Source organism: Mauremys mutica, chromosome 10 (assembly GCF_020497125.1).
Source record: "Mauremys mutica isolate MM-2020 ecotype Southern chromosome 10, ASM2049712v1, whole genome shotgun sequence".
Taxonomy (NCBI): domain Eukaryota; kingdom Metazoa; phylum Chordata; order Testudines; family Geoemydidae; genus Mauremys; species Mauremys mutica.
The window spans coordinates 82,864,690-82,876,371 of NC_059081.1; positions in this window are offsets into that span (position 1 = coordinate 82,864,690).

Genomic DNA, 11,682 nt, shown 5'->3' on the forward strand with positions numbered 1-11,682 from the left:
TCCCCACCTCTTTCTAGCCCCTCCCCTGAGCACACCCCGTCTCTGCTCTGCCCCCTCGCGCCCAGCGCCTTGTGCACAGCACTGAACAGCTGTTCCCTGGCATGCAGGAAGCACTGGGAGGGTGGGGGAGGAGTTGATCAGTGGAGTGAGAGGCCCCAGACATGATTCCGCCCCCTCTCCCAGGGCGCCCCGTCTCTGCTCTGCTCCCTCACTTCCAGCGCCTTGTGCACAGCACTGAACAGCTGTTCCCTGGCATGCAGGAAGCACTGGGAGGGAGGAAGTGGTGTTGGGGGAGGAAGGGGCAGGAGTTGATCAGTGGCGTCAGTGCACCCCCAGGAATATCTGGAGGTCCACAGACCCCAGTTTGAAAAACGCTTCACTAGTCAATTGAAATCAGTGCACATTATGTGAAAACAAGATTTAAATAATTCACTAATAAAAAAAGTCTTTATAGGGGGATTCAGGTTGCCTTGGCAGGACCTTGTATCCTTCCAGAATGCCAAAATGGGTAGCAGAAAACTGATACCCCTTAGAGCCAGGAAATACACTCACCAGAACAGAAACACAAACCAGGGGCAGCAGGAATCAGAGGCAGGGGAAAGCTAAGCCTCCCCAAACAGCCAGGATGTGGCCTGTCCACACTCCGCCCCTTCTCCCCTTCCTGCTTCTCACTCTGCAGGTGTCCGGCTCTTCCATAGCTGTCAGCCTCCGGGGCCGGGGGAGCTGGGGCTGCTCTGCCTGGCTTCCAGGTCCTGGCACTCTGGGGCCGGGAGGGCTGGGGCCGTGCTGCCCGGCAGCCCAGTGATTTGGAGACAGGAGGGCTGCAGCCACGCTGTCTGGCCTCCTCTGCTCCAGGGCTGTGTGGTGCTCCATGGCTGGGAGGGCTGGGGCCATACTGCTCGACAGCCTGGTGCTTTGGGGCCAGGAGGGCTGCGGTCACGCTGCCCGGCGTAATGGCAAAAACACAGCCTGAAAATTTTCCTACCCCTGCGCTCCAGCCCTCTGGGCCCCAGAGCACCAGGGGGAGGAGAATTTGCTGGCTGCTGTTTTTGCCATTATATTGGCACTCCAGCTTGGAAAGGCTGGAGCTGTGCACTGCTTGGCCTCCTGGTTCTCGGGGGGGGGGGGGGGGGGGCGGCGGGTGGTGTCACTAGGCATGACTCTAGGTAACTCAGGAGGGTGGAAAACCACAGTGTCAATGAAGCCTTCCTGTACCAGGCCTGAATGAACCAAAGTTATTCTATGATTGCCCAAAGCGCTTCCATGTTTAAACTCTAATCGACCTGACAGGCCAGCAGCAGAGAATGGAATGTGTAGCAGCTGGGTATCAGTGCGACACGGGTACCAGGAGGCAATAATGAAGCCTGCTTGCTCCTGGCTAAGGAGGGCAGGATAACGAATCAAAGGGAGTAAGACAAGATAACGGTTCAAGAAAAAGTTACTAACGAGCTAGACAGTTTGCCGCCAAGTATGATTTAACCTGCTTAATGTAATTGCTACTGCAAAGTGTATCTGCTACATGGGAATGTAAGGGGGGGGAGGGGAGTAGTGGGGTGGGGGTGTAATAGAGACAGCTTAGCTGAAGTTGTGTATAAAAAGAGAAAAGCTGCTTGTAGCTGGGTGCTTGATCTGAGACGTGTCTGTCTCCGGGCACCGCTTTGAGATCTCAAATAAACTTTGTCTGCTTCTCCACCTTGGTGTGTTCATTGGAGCGAAGCACACCGGGCAACGAACCGCTGTTGCTGTCCTCGGGCCTCTGTGCCGGCAACACTGCTAACCTGGGGCAGAGACCAGTGGCTACAATGGAAGGAGCCTGGGGGCACAGGCCAGTGGCCACAATGTGGGCTGGGCTCTGTTGGGCAGGGGGTAGCTCAGGGTGCAGGGAGGGGGTAGCTAGGGGCTCTGTTGGGCAGGGGGTAGCTCAGGGTGCAGGGGGGTAGCTGGGGGCTGTGTGAGGGCAGGGGGTAGCTCAGGGTGCGGGGGGGTAGCTGGGGGCTGTGTGCAGGCAGGGGGTCGCTAGGGGCTGTGTGGGGGCAGGGGGTAGCTCAGGGTGCAGGGAGGGGGTCGCTAGGGGCTGTGTGGGGGCAGGGGGTAGCTCAGGGTGCAGGGAGGGGGTCGCTAGGGGCTGTGTGAGGGCAGGGGGTAGCTCAGGGTGCGGGGGGGTAGCTGGGGGCTGTGTGCAGGCAGGGGGTCGCTAGGGGCTGTGTGGGGGCAGGGGGCAGCTCAGGGTGCAGGGAGGGGGTCGCTAGGGGCTGTGTGGGGGCAGGGGGTAGCTCAGGGTGCAGGGAGGGGGTCGCTAGGGGCTGTGTGGGGGCAGGGGGTAGCTCAGGGTGCAGGGGGGTCGCTAGGGGCTGTGTGCAGAGAGGGGGTGGCTCAGGGTACAGGGAGGGGGTCGCTAGGGGCTGTGTGCAGGGAGGGGGCAGCTCAGGGTGCAGGGAGGGGGTAGTTGGGGCTGTGTGGGGGCAAGGGGTAGCTCAGGGTGCAGGGGGGTCGCTAGGGGCTGTGTGTGCAGGGAGGGGGCAGCTCAGGGTACAGGGAGGGGGTCGCTAGGGGCTGTGTGTGCAGGGAGGGGGCAGCTCAGGGTACAGGGAGGGGGTAGCTAGAGGCTCTGGGGGGGGCAGGGGGTAGCTCAGGGGGCAGGGGGTGGGGAGAGGAGGAGGAGGGGGGTGGGTCTGGAACTGCCCCAGGACTGCCCTGCTCTTGCACTGTAGTTTGGGGGAGGTGTAACACCCCTGGGTACCCCCCTGGGCTCAGGGCTTCTGCCCCGTGGGGAGCACTGGGGCTCGGGGCTCCAGAATTGAGCCCTGCTGCTCCCGGCTTCAGCCCTGTGGGGGACCCCAGGGATCGGGGGTTCAGCCCTGCGGGAGGTGCTGGGGTTCAGGCTCTGGATTTTAGCCACAGGGCCCTGTGGCCCCCCTGAAAGGGTTCATGGACCCCCAGTGGGCCACAAACCACCTGTTGAGAACCACTGGTCTAGAAAACATGAGCTATGAGGGAAGACTGAAAGAATTGGGTTTGTTTAGTCTGGAGAAGAGAAGACTGAGAGGGGACATGACAACAGTTTTCAAGTACCTAAAAGGTTGTTACAAGGAGGAGGAGAAAATTTGTTCTTCTTAACCTCTGAGGACAGGACAAGAAGCAATGGGCTTAAATTGCAGCAAGGGAGGTTTAGGTTGGACATTAGGAAAAACTTCCTGCCAGCAAAGTTAAGCACAGGAACAAATTGCCTGGGGAGGTTGTGGAATCTCTGTCATTGTAGGTTCCTAGCGGGCTAGACAGTCACCTCTCGGGGATAGGGTAGATGAGTCAATTACTTTTTGTCAAGGTCCAAATTCTTCATCCATGTATAGTCAGGGGCCAGACTGCAGAGAAGCATAAAACCGATTTAACGCTGCACCCGTCCACACCAAGAGGCCCTTTATATCGATATAAAGGGCTCTTTAAACCGGTTTCTGTACTCCTCCCTAACGAGAGGAGTAGCGCTAGTATCAGAATTGCCATATCGGATTAGGGTTGGTGTGGCCGCAAATCGACGGTATTGGCCTCCGGGAGCTATCCCACAGTGCACCAGTGACCGCTCTGGACCACAATCTGAACTCGGATGCAGTGGCCAGGTAGACAGGAAAAGCCCCGCGAACTTTTGAATATTTCCTGTTTGCCCAGCGTGGAGCTCCGATCAGCACGGGTGGCGATGCAGTCCCAAATCAAAATAAAAAAAGAGCTCCAGCACGGACCATGCGGATGTGATCGCAGTAAGGGCAGGCAAATCCGTTCTATCAGCACTCCGTTATAGAAGACGAAATTTTTAAAAATTCTCCAGACAGATGCCATAGCAGGGACTCAGCGCACTGCAGCATGACAAGCGTAACGGAAAGCCAAAGAATCAAATGGACGCTCATGGACTGGAGGACTCAAGCTATCCCACAGTTCCTGCAGTCTCCGAAAAGTATTTGCATTCTTGGCTGAGCTCCAAGTGCCTCTAGGGTCAAACAAACAGTGTCCATGGTGGTTCAGGGCATAGCTCGGCAATGTACACCCCCCCCCCCCACCCCAGAAGTAAAAGGGAAAAAATCCTCTCGTGACTATTTAACATGTCACCCTATCTTTACTGAATGCTGCAGATAGACGCAATGCTGCAGCAGTCAACACCAACATCCTTGCTCCCACCTCCCCTGCTATGGGTGGCTGATGGTGCAATATGACTGGTATCCGTCCTCATCATCATGAGCTTTTTGGCACGTGGTGCAGTGCAAAAGGACTGGTAACCATGCTGACTAGCATCTGTCAGGTCCCCCAATGCCATGTGCACCTAATTTTTCCTGGTAGATGGTGCAGTATGGTTGATAACCGTCTTCATCATAGCAACAGGGGGCTGAGCTTCATCAGCCCCCACCCTTCATGTGTAAAGAAAAGATTCAATTGCCCCTGGACTAGCAGCAGGAAACTGGGCTCCTCTCCTCCACACTCCTTAATGTCCTGTCTCGACTATCATAGCAGCTGGAGGCTGCCTTCCACTCATTTATCACTAACAAGTCACTGTGTCTTATTCCTGCATTCTTTATTACTTCCTCACACAAGTGGGGGGACACTGCTATGGTAGCCCAGGAAGGCTGGGGGAAGAACGGAATCAACAGGTGGGGTTGTTGCAGGAGCACCCCCTGTGAATAGCATACAGCTCATCATTCCTGCAGGATCTGACACAGAGCAGCTGTGCTCTCTGGTTCTATGATACAGTGGTTCTCTAGGACACTTGCCCATATTCTAGGCAGGACTGATTCTGTTTTTTGATACCATAAAGGAGGGATTGACTCTGGGAGTCATTCCCAATTTTGGCTTTTGCGCCCCTGGCTAAGAGCAGCCAGGGGCACTTATGACAGCAACAGATGGCGCAGTGCAAAAGGACTGGTAGCCACCATCATCTTATTACCAATTTATGGATTGGTAGATGGTACAGTATGGTTGGTAACCATCTCTGCTGTCATGCAAAAGCAAAAGCATGCTGCTGTGTAGCGCTGCTGAATCGCCTCTGTCAGCGGCATCTAGTACACATACGGTGACAGTCACAAAAGGCAAAACAGGCTCCATGATTGCCATGCTATGGCATCTGCCAGGGCAATCCAGGGAAAAAAGCCGCAAAATGCTTGTCTGCCGTTGCTTTCCCAGCGGAAGGAGTGACTGACGACATTTACCCAGAACCACCCGCAACAATGATTTTTGCCCCATCAGGCACTGGGATCTCAACCTGGAAATAAGGCTGCGGGAACTGTGGGATAGCTAGGGAATAGCTACCCACAGTGCAACGCTCCAGAAATCGACGCTAGCCTCGGACCGCGGACGCACACCACCGAATTAATGTGCTTAGTGTGGCTGCGCGCACTCGATTTTATAAAATCTGTTTTACAAAACCGGTTTATGCAAATTCGGAATAGTCCCGTAGTGTAGATGTACCTTAGGACCTCTCTCCGTTCAGCCAGTTATTACTAGACAACGTTGCCTCCCCTAATTATCAAAAGCTTCACTACTGAGCAGACTGTCGTTATTGGCAGTAACATTCTAATGAATATCTACTCCATTGAACTGTATGGTGATTGCCCAACCACTGTCTAACTCTTGCTTTGGTACAACTCGCATAGTAAAGGGATGATAAACAATTTATTTCTGAATACTGCCTTTAGCCTGATCAGCTAGTCCCCTTGTGAGAGGAATGCAAGGATCCAGTTTTATAAACCAGACTTGTGTCTTTCATTCCTGTAACACTAGAAACAATTTTGTTTTTTAAACAGGAGAATAAACCATCCCTCATTCAGACCAGTCCAGAAGCAACCCTGCAGTCCCACCTCCTTGTATTTGAGGCTGAGAAATCCAGAAAAGAAAACCGTGTTGTGTTTTTAGAAACTAGAAAGGAACTCTTCCCGAAGCCTACATACAAATTTAAATTAGCTCCTTTTATATTTGAAGGGACGGAATAAAAACTGGTCCCAGTTACCAGGGAAATCATGTCTTGTTTATACTAATCTGGAATATATCTGGGGTTGGGCACTTTATAAAATCAAATTTTGCATACTACAAATCTGTAAAATGTAAAGAATTTATAGAATTTTATATATTGTTTCATTAATTTTGTTGGATAAAGAAAATATTAAAAATCATCTTCAGTATTTTTTTCTATCCTGGTTTCCTTTAAAGGACACGAAGCTTCTTCTGACAGCAGCATTTCACTTAACCCTTAAGTACACGCTTCCCTGAGAAACCAGCAGTTAGGAGATACAATGGCGAAGGTTTTGGCAGCATGGAAGTGAGTTTAAATCAGCAGTTCTCACATGCGGCCACCAGGGGCTTTTCGTGCAGTTGTAACAGCCTCCTGGGCAGTGATGGAGAAGCCAAAGCATCAGCCCCCCCCCCCCCGGTTGCTCCTGCATGAGCCGCCGTGCACCACCTCTGGAGACAGATGGGGCGCAATGCTGCAGGGTCAAGGGGAGTTCCTGAGCCACCTGTGGGGTGGGCAGGGCACGCTGGGGCTTCGGCTACAGCCCTGGGTGAAAACAGGCCACAGGGTTTCAGCTGCATGGTTTGAGCCCCGGGCTCTGGCCACGCAGCAGGGGGCGCTGACCCCTGGCTCCGGCCATGTGCCCTGGGCGCTAACCCGTGGCCGTGTAGCAACAAGCGCTGGCTCCGGGCTCTGGTTGTGCGGTGGCAGTTGCTGGCCTCGGGCACCGACCCCCAGCCCCAGGGTGGTGGGTGTTGATCCACAGCTCGGGCCGCACAGCTCCAACCCCCAGCTCCGGCCATACGGCAGCAGGGATCACCCGCTGCCTCCCCCGGCCCCCATGTATCACCCCCAGCCCCCACTGCACTGTGAAACAATAGAATACCAAGTGAAATGTATTAAATATTTTTGGATATTTTCCTACATTTTCAAATATATTGATTTCAATTACAACACAGAATACGAAGTGCACACTGCTCATTTTATATTATTTTTATTACAAATATTTGCACTGTAAAAATGATAAAAGAAATAGTATTTTTCAATTCACCTCATACAAGTACTGTAATGCAATCTCTATCATGAAAGTGCAACTTAAAAATGCAGTGGGTTTGGTTTTTTACATAACTGCACTCAAAACCAAAACAATGCAAAACTTTAGAGCCTACAAGTCCACTCAGTCCTACTTCTTGTTCAGCCAGTCGCTAAGACAAACAGGTTTATTTACATTTATGGAAGATAATGCTGCTGGATTCTTATTTGCAATGTCATTTGAAAGTGAGTGAGAACAGGTGTTCACATGGCACTGTTGTATCTGCATTGCAAGGTATTTATGTGCCAGATATGCTAAACATTCGTATGTCCCTTCATGCTTCAGCCTCCATTCCAGAAGACACGCTTCCATGCTGATGACGCTCGTCAAAAAAAATGTGTTAATTAAATTGTGACTGAACTCCTTGCAGGAGAATTGTATGTCTCCTGCTCTGTTTTACTCGCATTCTGTCATATATTTCATGTTATTGCAGTCTCGGATGACAACCCAGCAGATGTTTGATTTAAAAACACTTTCATGGTAGATTTGACAAAACGCAAAGAAGGTACCAATGTGAGGTTTCTAAAGATAGCTACAGCACTTGACCCAAAGTTTAAGAATCTGAAGTGCCTTCCAAAATCTGAGAGGGACGAGGTGTGGCGCATGCTTTCAGAAGTGTTAAAAGAGCATCACTCCAATGCGGAAACTACAGAACCCAAATCACCAAAAAAGAAAATCAACCTTCTGCTGGTGGCATCTGACTCAGATGATGAAAATGAACATGCGTCGGTCCACACTGCTCTGGATTGTTATCGAGCAGAACCCGTTATCAGCATGGACATGTGTCCCCTGGAATGGTGGTTGAAGCATGAAGGGACATATGAATATTTAGTGCATCTGGCATGTAAATATCTTGTGATGCCAGCTATAACAATGCCATGCAAACACCTGTTCTCACTTTCAGGTGACACTGTAAACAAGAGGCAGGCAGCATTATCCCCTGCAAATGTAAACAAACTTGTTTGTCTGAGCGATTGGCTGAACAAGAAATAGGACTGAGTGGACTTATAGGCTCTAAAGTTTTATATTGTTTTGTTTTTGAATGCTGTTATTTTTTGTACATAATTCTACATTTGTGTGTTCAACTTTCATGATAAATAGGTTGCACTACACTAGTGTTAGGTGAACTGAAAAATACTATTTCTTTTGTTTTTTACAGTGCAAATATTTGTAATAAAAATAAATATAAAGTGAGCACTGTACACTTTGTATTCTGTGTTATAATCTGAAAATGTTGAAAACATCAAAACATATTTAAATAAATGGTATTCTGTTATTGTTTAACAGTCCTATTTTAAAGCTGATCAACATAAACTCCATTTGAAATAGAAATAATTAAAGTCTATATTGGGAGTCTATTCTCCTATATGCTACTTTTCTCAATGCTTTTGGAGTGAGGTTTTATTTCAGCACTGCTTAATTACATTAAATAACTTTTCAGAATTAGCCACCATTTCCTATAATACTGATGCAAAAAATACCAAAATTAACCCAGCCCCAAACCACAAAATAATTTGTAGTATTATAATTCTGGTTATCACATAATCAGCCTCTTATTCTGTAATAATTAACTTCAATTTTTTATTCCATTATCACTGGTAACAACATATTCAAAGATTACAAAATCTTATCACATTGGTTAGTTTTCTCTCAATCCTCATTTCTGCCATGAGCCCTGTGTAATGCTCTGTTCCCCACTCACACGGGTGCCTTCCATTTCCGAGAGTTCATTTGTCTCTAGGGTGTGTCTACGCTGAAACATAAGACCGTGATTGAGCCCAGGCTCAAGCCTAAGCCCTTTTGCATCTACACTGCAATTGCACTAACCCAGGGCTTGGACCCAGGGTCCCCGGACCCTGCAGGGCTGGAGGGCCCACGCTCAAGTTAAGCTGAGCCCCATTGCTTTGCAGTGTAGATGCAGCCCTGCTTCACTGGGGTCCCGGGAGTCAGCTGGAAGTATCCCACAATTCTATGGGACAAATTCCTTAGTCCTCTTTACCGCAGGCACCGACTCTGCGGGTGCTCCGGGGCTGGAGCACCCCTGGGGAAAAATTGGTGTGTGCAGCTCCCCGCCCCAGCTCACCTCCGCTCCGCCCCACCTCCTCCCCTGAGCGCACCCCAGCTCCGCATCTCCCCCCTCCCGCCCAGTGCTTCCCGCCACAAAACAGCTGTTTCGTGGTCGCAAGCGCTGGGAGGGAGGGGGAAGAGGGGGAACGTGGTGCACTCGGGGAAGAGGCGGGGCTGGGGCAGGGATTTGGGGAAGGGGTTGGGATGGAGGCAGGGCAGGGGCAGGGTGGGGTGGGGGTGGGGCCGGGGGTGAGCACCCACTGGCACCTGGAAAAGTTGGCTCCTATGCTCAACAATCCCAACAATCTGCAATCCACGCTATTGAATACGGAAGCCATCCCCCCACCCCCCATTACAAATGGCAGCAGCTCAGGTCAGGATTAACCCGTTCTCTTCTGACTACGGCTCTGTAAGCCCGCTATCAGAGAGTCCCCCGGCTGTGCAAAGGAGAGCGAACCAATAAAGCCTTTTGCAAAGCAAGATGCTTCCCAACAACAAGCAGGGTGAGCAGTAAATTTTCCCACAGTGCATCATAGTCCTGGAACTAGAGTGACCCCAATTTGGGGGGGGGAGGGAACAAGAGATTCTAAGATGTTACTTTGACTCGGATCTGTGCACGGCCGTGTGGAGGCCAGAGCCCTAGGTGCCAGCACAGGTTAGAAAAGTCTAACACAGGGTTAAAATACAGTGCAGACACTCAAGCCCAGGATTTCTTCACACAGGTCATCCGACTCAAGTCCCACTAAGCCTGGGATTACATTGAAGGATAGAAATACCTGCTGTCTCCAGTCTAAAGGAGTTGATAAAGGATGGGAATCACCCCAAAGGGTGAGGGGAAAAAGACAGAGGCAGGCAGCTCACGTGGAGCTGAGAGACCACACTGAAGAAAATGGTGCGAACTGTGTGGGAATTCGCTAATGTATTTTACAAAAATCTTTGGGCCCTTGTCAAAACATTTCTGACATTACTCACCTGTGTGGGTTCTCTTACATCTCAGAAAAGCTGAGCTCTGTCTAAAACTCAGGTAGGGTGACCAAATGTCCCGATTTTATAGGGACATTCCCGATATTTGGGGCTTTTTCTTATATGGTCACTTATTACCCTCCACAGTCTGTCCCGACTTTTCATACTTGCTGTCTGGTCAACCTAAGCTCAGGGCATGTGAAGGCTCTACGTGCGTGTGGATTCTCTGACGTGACATAAGGTGTGAGCGCAGGCTGAAGCTTTCCCCACACTTAGCGCACGTGTACGGTCTCTCTCCAGTGTGGACTCTCCGATGAGTCATTAGGTTTGACCTGTGTTTGAAGCTTTTCCCACACTCAGGGCATGAGAAGGAGCTCGCTCCTGTGCGGATTCTCTGATGTTTGATAAGATGGGAGCGCTGGCTGAGGCTGTTCCCACACTTAGCGCAGTAGAGGGTCTCTCTCCAGTGTGGACTCTCTGATGTGAGATGAGGCTTGAGCCGTGTTTGAAGCTTTTCCTGCACTCAGGGCATGTGAAGGGTCTCTCTCCTGTGTGAATTTTTTGATGTGTGCTGAGGTGTGAGCTCAGACTGAAGCTGTTCCTGCACTCAAAGCATGTGTAGGGTGTCTCCTCAGTGTGGCCTCTTCAATGTGCCATCAGGTGTGAGCTGTGTTTGAAGCTTTTCCCACACTCAGAACATGTGTAGGGTCGCTCTCCTGTGTGGAGTCTCGGATGTGTGATAAGGTGTGTGCTCCGACTGACACTTTTCCTGCACTCTAGACATTTGTAAGGTCTCTCTCTTGTGTTGATTCTTTCATATCTACTAATGTGTGAGCCACTACTGAAGCTTTTCTCTGGCCTGTGCTGACTCTCCCAGGCGTTTGCCTCTCCATAACTCCAGGAAACTTTCTCTTTGGATCTTCCGGCTAATGTCCCACATGGTTCTACTTGCTCAGCATCTTCCTGCGGTGGATTCTCCTCCTCGTTCTCACTCACCAGCCCATCACCTGGAAGGATAGAGAGAGAATCCAGACATAGGTCATTCCCTGTGCTGGGGAGAAAGGAAACCCCAGAGAATAGAATGGGTAAAGGTGGGAACAAATGAAAATAAGTGCTGGAGACATCAAACGAAACAGGATTTGGTTTCCACCCTCTCCCCCACCAAAGCCCTTCCCCAGATGACAAAGAGGTGGGCAGTAAATTTTCCCACAGTGCATCACATTCCTAGGGCTAGATCATCCAGATTGGGGGGCGGTGCACAAGGGACTCTAGGATATGGTTACTTTGACTTGGGTCTGTGCACTGCTGTGTGGAGGCCAGAGAGCTAGGTTGCAGCACAGGTTAGAAAAGTCTAACATAGGATTAAAATAAAATGCAGACACTCAAGCCCAGGGTTGCTTATCATGGGACATCTGACTTGAGTCCCACTATGCCTGAGCTTAAATTGCAGTGGTGGAAGGGCTCTCACACTAGGTGGAAAGATTTGCATCATGAAAAAACACCCTATATTCTATTTGCACATTTTCTAATCTGTCAGAGTAGCAGGAGGTGGAGAAGTGATACAAATGTGTGA